Here is a 7,429-nt window from a genome sequence, read left to right as displayed (position 1 = left end):
AGAACTTTGATTCAACCAATCAGGAACATGGAAGCTTATCTGATGGCAGAGTTGAAATATACTTGAAAATTCAAGTGGCCTACTTTCCGTGATATTGGCAAAAAAAAAAAAAAAAATGCAAGGGTCAATCCACTAGGGGCAAATGAGGTGTCTTCAGTGATCATTCTCAACAAAAACCTAATAGTTCCTCATGATGGAAAGCAGACTTAAGCTTCCAGAGGTTATAGAATATGATGTGTAGTTAATTAAGAAATAATAAGATGTTGTTAGCTTATTTTTTCTAATAGGTATCTTTCAACAGATTAGAAATTGATGGCCACAGATCAAAATATCCAGAAATATTTTAATTTAGTTTACATAAGTAAACTCTCTTATACATTGTCCAAGTAATAATAATGTCATTATCTGAGTTATATTTCATTGAACTGGCAAAGTAGCTAAAGGGTCCAGTATACTCACTTTAATTTGGAAGAATTAGTGTCTCACTCTAATATAACTGGATGGATATTCTGAGCATTATATTAGCTTCTGAACATGATAGAAGGCAAGTTAGCTATGTTTTATTTAACAGCAAAAGTGTTTGTTTACAATGTTCTGTTTCATGTAGACATTGATAAGGAGACACAAAATTTAAAGGACAAAGAAAAGTTTCATAAAACAATCTAGGACATGAAAAAAGTTGATATCTTCTGTAATTCTCGTGAAATCAGGCTCAGAAAGCAGGAACTGAATATATTTCAATATATTGATGAGAAAGCTGTCATCTTTCTCTTCAACACAGTTTGCAATATGTGGATTGCTATAAGAAATATGCCACTGTTCACTAACGATTACTAATCTGAATTCATAAACCTCACTTCAACGTATCATTACTCAGCACACATAAAATGCAATCATTCTGATGTATAGAACAGTGTCTTTTCTGAACTGTGTCACCTTCAAACATTCTTTAGATGGCCAGTCCTATCTCCTCTTCATCTCATACAAATAAATGGCATAAATATGGTGGACTCCAGCATCTCATGGAGTCTGGTCCCTGTGTTGCCATATTCCTGGTATTTATACATTCAAATGTTGAGAAATCATTCACACACAATAAAAAAAAAAAAACTTCGCAAATGCCAACTTTTTCTATAATGTGGGTGGGTTGTCTGTGAAGATTTCATCCTTGTTTGGCAAGGCGATTCCTGTTGAATATCATGAACAGAACAACCCAGGGACCTTTTCAATCCCAGAGAAGAATGGGTTAGCCATTGTCATTGTAGTTTCCTATGACATTCATTATTATTTTCTAGAAGGACTCAAAGGACTTATAATCAGGTAGTACTTATTTTATACAACTTGAAAGGATGAAATTTATATATGAAAATATGGGAGGGATGGTCATGAGAAGAATCAATGTCTAATCTTCTATGAGCCTTCTCCCAGTGAAGTCATACAAAATGCACTAAATTCCCAAAGCACCGACTTTACAGAATCTGTGATGAAGCTGTTTCAGTTGAACCTGTTTAGAGCCTCGACACCCAAGTCTTTAATTCATGGGCTATTACACAAGCACCTGGCTTAACACATCCTGAGTCTTTCCAAGGAAAGCATATAAGATGACCCTCAGTATGTGGCAAACCCATAGACATCTGCAGTCCTTATGTTGTGGAATGAGGAGGACTCAATGGTCCCAGGTGCCATCTAAGGTTCAGTGTGTTGTTATGAACTGTAATAGACAGCTTGTATGATGTCAACTTTTCAGTGGCACCATTCTCTCTACATAAGACATCAACACTAGCAGTAATGCGTATACTCAAAGGCACTGATCCACACATAAGAAGTTATACATCTACAAGAAAGTGTTCAAGTTGGAGTCAATGTTTAAGCAATTAATTCTATTTTGTGGAAACTATAAATAGAATAAAGTTTGAAATTGACATCTTATACATCAAAATTTAGAAAACTGCATTAGGTAGCAGAAGGCAAAATATATAATTATTTCCCATCTCAAGATACCACTTCTTCTCTTTCAGGTGTAAGGACACTTGCTGACTTACCAGGGAGGAGACTGAAGTGTTACCCTCAATCTTTCCTTATTTGGCATGATGTTTACACTAAATGTAACCACTTCCTTTTATTATATTCACAATAGCTGTCTATATAATTATCAAGCTGTTGTACAAAAGATAAATGTGGTCTCAAAGTTCAGGACATAGGTCACTCATCACACAATCAACTAGTCTGTGACCAAAAATGGATTCTAAAAATATTCAGTGAGTGGAGTGAACAATCACCACTTACACTAATTTCTGACAACCTCTGGACCTTGTACTGTAAATAAAATATTACTTGTACACAGATTATGTAGAGGCACCTTTACTAGATCATGCTTTCTTAAACTTAAATAACTTTTCCTTTGCTAATAAGTTGCTCAAACTTTCTTTTAATGATTTCGTTCTGGATATTATGAAATATATTTACAATATAAAATATATTTTTCTCCCATCTTTTTCCTCCAGAAATAACCATATTTATCACGTGTAAAATTAGAATTTATTTTACTAACATATTAAAATTTTCTGTTAATGATATCTGTTCCTTTTGCAGCCTTACACTATATTTAGTAGGTTACTTTGATCTATATTCACCTTACTCTTTGGAGGAACACAGAGACACTTTCTATGTTTTGTAGAATTGTTTAACATTATTCCAAGCCATGGAAAACTCCTTTAAAATTACTAGACCTGGAGATACTTTGTTAAACTTGACACACTGATACAAGAAAAAACAATAGAACAACTGAAATGAAGCTTCTGGGGTTTGCAGAAGTGAAGAATTTTACATTGGAATATGGAAGCTATTTGAAATCTTATAAAAGGATGTATTTAAATCAACTCCCTAGACACAGAATTCTATGTTGACATAACTTTTTCATTGAACATTTTAATATTGTTTCTTTACTATCTTCTTATTTACCTGATTTGAAAATCAATAATTTGCGGTCAGTGTGTTTTATTAGAAAAACTATTTAAGTATAGTAAACATGATCTAGTAAAGGTTACTATAATCAGTATATTTAAATAATATTTTATTCATAGTACAAGGTCAGAGGTGTTCATAAATGGAAGTGGTAGGAGATGGTCTGCTCCATTCGCTGATTTATACTTTTAGAATCCAATTTTGGTCACTGACTGGTTAATTGTATGATAAGTGATTTATTTCCTGAACTTTGAGTCCACACTTATCTTGTGTAGAAGAGCTTGACAATTATATAGAGTGATACTGTACAGCAAATAACAGGAAGTGGTTATGTTTCAGTGGGAATGTCATACCAAATATGGAAAGACTGAGAGTAACACTACAGACTCCTCCCTGGTAAGTCAGTGAGTGTCCTTACACCTGAAAGAGAAGAAGTGGTATCTGGAGATGTAGAATAATTTTTTGTTTTGCTTCTGCTAACTAATGCAGTTTTTTTTTTAATTTGTTGTATAAAAAACCAACAAATTGTATTCATAGTTTCCACAAAAAATCAACAGTTGATTAAAGGTTGACCCACAACTTGAACATTTTCTTGTAGGAGATGTATAATTTTTTTTAATTTAATTATTTTCATTTTTATTAATTACAGTTTATTCACTTTGTATCCCTCCTGTACCTCTCTCCTTCCTCCCCTCCCAATCTCACTCTCCCTCTCTTTTCCCCATCCCTGTCTCTCTCCCAGTCCACTGACAAGGAAAGTCCTCCTCCCCTTCCCTCTGATCTTAGTCTATCAGGTCTCATCAGAAGTGGCTCTTCTTGTGTGGCCTGGCAAGACTGCTCCTCCTTGAAGGAGGTGATCAAAGACCAGGCCAATCAGTTCCTGTCAGAGACAGTCCCTGTCCCCATTACTATGGAGGCTCACTTGGATATGCAGCCATATGCTACCTCTGTGCAAGGTTTCCAGGCCATCTCCATGAGTGGTCCTTGGCTGGAGAATCAGTCTCAGAAAAGACCCCTGTGCCCAGACTTTTTCGATAAGTTTCTGTTCTTGTGGAGCTCCTGTACTCTCCAGGTCTTACTATCTCCTACTTCTTTCATAAGATTCCCTGCACTCTCCCCCAAATTTGGCTATGAGTATCAGCATCTGCCTCAATATCCTGCAGGGTAGAGCTTTACAGAGGCCCTCTGTGGTAGGCTCCAGTCCTGTTCCCTATTTTCTCCTCCTCAGATGTCCATCCTCTTTGCTTTTCTGAATGGGGATTGAGCATCTTAGCCAGAATCCTCCTTCCAGATTAGCTTCCTTAAGTACACAGATTTTAGTCTGTTTAACCTACATTCTATGTCTAATATCCACTTATAAGTGAATGTATAGCATGCGTGTCTTTCTGCTTCTGGGATACCTCACTCAGGATTTTTTTTCCACTTTCCACCATTTACCTACAAATTTAATCATTTCTTTGTTGTTCATCACTGATTAACATTCCATTGTGTAAATGTACCACAATTTCTATATCCATTCCTCATCTGAGGGTCATCTTGGCTGTTTCCAGCTTCTAGCTATTACAAATAAAGCTGCTACAAACATGGTTGAGCAGATGTCCTTGTTGTGTACTTGAGCATTTTTTGGACATATGCCTAGGAGTGGTATAGCTGGATCTTGAGGAAGCACTATTACTAGTTGTCTGAGGAAGCGCCAGGTTGATTTCCAAAGTAGTTGTACAAGTTTACATTCCCACCATCAGTGGAGGAAGGTTCCTTTCTCCACATCCTCTCCGGCATGTGCTATCACTTGAGTAATTCATCTTAGCCATTCTGATGGATGTAAGATGGAATCTCAGGGTCTTTTTGATTTGCATTTCACTGAAGACTAAGGACCTTGAACATTTCTTCAAGTGTTTCTCTGCCATTTGATATTCTTCTAATGAGAATTCTCTGTTTAGATCTCTCCCCCATTTTTTAATTGGATCACTTAATTTGTTTCTGTTTAACTTCTTGAGTTCTTTATATATAATGAATAATAGTCCTCTGTCAGATTTAGGGTTGGTGAAGATTCTTTCCCAACCTGTAGTGAGTCGTTTTGCTCTGAAGACAGTGTCCTTTGCTTTACAGAAGCTTTTTAGTTTCATGAGGTCCCATCTATTGATTGTTGCTCTTAGAGCCTGTGCTGTTGGTGGACTGTTCAGGAAGTTGTCTCCTGTGCCAATGAGTTCAAGGTTCTTCCCCACTTTTTCTTCTAACAGATTTAGTGTGTCTGGTTTTATATTAAGGTCTTTGATCCACTTGGACTTTAGTTTTGTGCAGGGTGATAAATATGGATCTATTTATATTTTTCTACATGTAGACATCCAGCTAGACCAGCAGCATTTGTTGAAGATGCTGTCTTTTTTCCATTGAAAGATTTTGGCTTCTTTGTCAAAATCAAGTATTTATAGGTGTGTGGGTTTATTTTTGGATCTTCTATTCTGTTCCATTGATCCTCCTTTCTGTTTCTATACCAATACCATGCAGTTTTTATTACTATTGCTCTGTAGTACAGCTTAAAATCAGGGATGGAGATGCCTCCAGAAGATCTGTTGTTGTACAGAACCATTTTGGTAATTCTTGTTTTTTTTTTTTCTCTCCATATAAAGTTGAGAAGTTTTCTTTCAAGGTCTCTAAAGAATTGTGTTAGTATTTTGATGGGAATTGCATTTAATCTGTAGATTGCTTTTAGCAAGAAGGCCATTTTCACTATGTTAATCCTACCTATCCATGAGCATGGGAGATCTTTCCATCTTCTGGTATCTGCTTCAATTTCTTTCTTCAGAGACTTGAAGGTTTTCCCAAACAGGTCTTTCACTTACTTGGTTAGAGTCACCCCAAGGTACTTTATGTTATTAGTGGTTATTGTGAAAGGTGTTGTTTCCCTAATTTCTTTCTCGGCCCTTTTGTCTTGGGTATACAGGAGGGCTTCTGGGTTTTTTTTAGTTGATTTTGTATCTAGCTACTTTGCTGAAGGTGTTTATCAGTTTAAGGATTTCTCTGGTTGAATTTTTTTGGTCACCCATGTATACTATCCTATCATCTGGGAATAGTGAAACTTTGACCTCTTCTTTTATGATTTGTATCCCCTTGATCTCCTTTAGTTGTCTTATTGTTTTAGCTAGGACTTCAAGTACTATGTGGAAGAGATATGGAGAGAGTGGGCAGCCTTGTCTTGTCCCTGATCTCAGTGGGATTAAGTTTCTCTCCATTGAGTTTGATGTTGGATATAAACTTGTTGTATATTGTCTTTACTACATTTAGGTATGTGCCTTGTATCCCTGATTTCTCCAAGACTTTAAACATGAATGGGTTTGGATTTTGTCAAATGATTTTTGGCATCTAAGGAGATGAACATGTGGTTTTTCTCCTTCAGTTTGTTTATATGGTGGATGACATTGATGGATTTCTTATATTGAACCACCCTTGAATGCCTGGAATGAAGCCCATTTGGTCATGGTGGATGAGTATATTTGCATCAGTGTTCATATGAGAGGTAGGTCTGAAGTTCTCTTTTATTGTTGGGTCTTTGTGTGGTTTAGGTACAAAGGTGAGTGTGGCTTCATAGAATGAGTTTGATAATCTTCCTTCTGTTTCTATTTTGTAGAATAGTTTGAAGAGAATTAGAGTTAGCTCTTCTCTGAAAGTCTGTTAGAATGCTGTGGTGAAACAATTTGGCCCTGGACTATTTTTTGGAAGGGAGACTCTTGATGACTGCTTCTATTTCCTTGGGGAATATAGGACCATTCAGTCTTTCTACCTGATCTTGACTAAATTTAGGTAGATGGAAACTATCAAGAAAATTGTCCATTTCTTTTAGATATTCAAATTTTGTGGCTTATAGGCTTTTGTAGTAAGACTTAATGATTGTTTGGATTTCCTCAGTGTCTTTTGTTATGTCCCCCTTTTCATTTCTCATTTTGTTAATTTGGACAGTGTCTCTCTGCCTTTTAGATAGTTTGGCTAAGGGTTTGTCTATCCTGTTGATTTTCTCAAAGAACCAGCCCTTGGTTTCTTTGATTTTTTGAATAGTTTTATTTGTTTCTAATTGCTTGATTTCAGCCTTGAGTCTGATTTTTTTCCAGCCTTCTGCTCCTCTTGGGTATATCTGCTTCTTTTTTTCTAGGGCTTTCAGTTGGGCCATTAAGTTGCTTGAATTAGATGTTTCAAATTTCTTCTTGAAGACACTTAATGCTATGAGCTTTCCTCTTAGCACTGCCTTCATTGTGTCCAATAAGTTTGGGTATGTTGTATCTTCATTTTCATTAAATTATAGAAAGTCTTTAATTTCTTTCGTTATTTCTTCCCTAACCCAGCTCTCACTGAGTAACAAGTAGTTTGGTTTCCATGTATGTGCAGGCTTTTTGCTGTTTCTGTTGTTGTTGAGGTCCAGCTTTAGTCCATGGTGATCAGATAGGATACAAGGGATTATTTCAATCTTCTT

This window comes from Meriones unguiculatus, chromosome 19, assembly GCF_030254825.1.
Source record: "Meriones unguiculatus strain TT.TT164.6M chromosome 19, Bangor_MerUng_6.1, whole genome shotgun sequence".
Classification (NCBI taxonomy): domain Eukaryota; kingdom Metazoa; phylum Chordata; class Mammalia; order Rodentia; family Muridae; genus Meriones; species Meriones unguiculatus.
The sequence above is the reverse complement of the archived record's forward strand: the minus strand, read 5'-3'. Positions refer to the sequence as shown.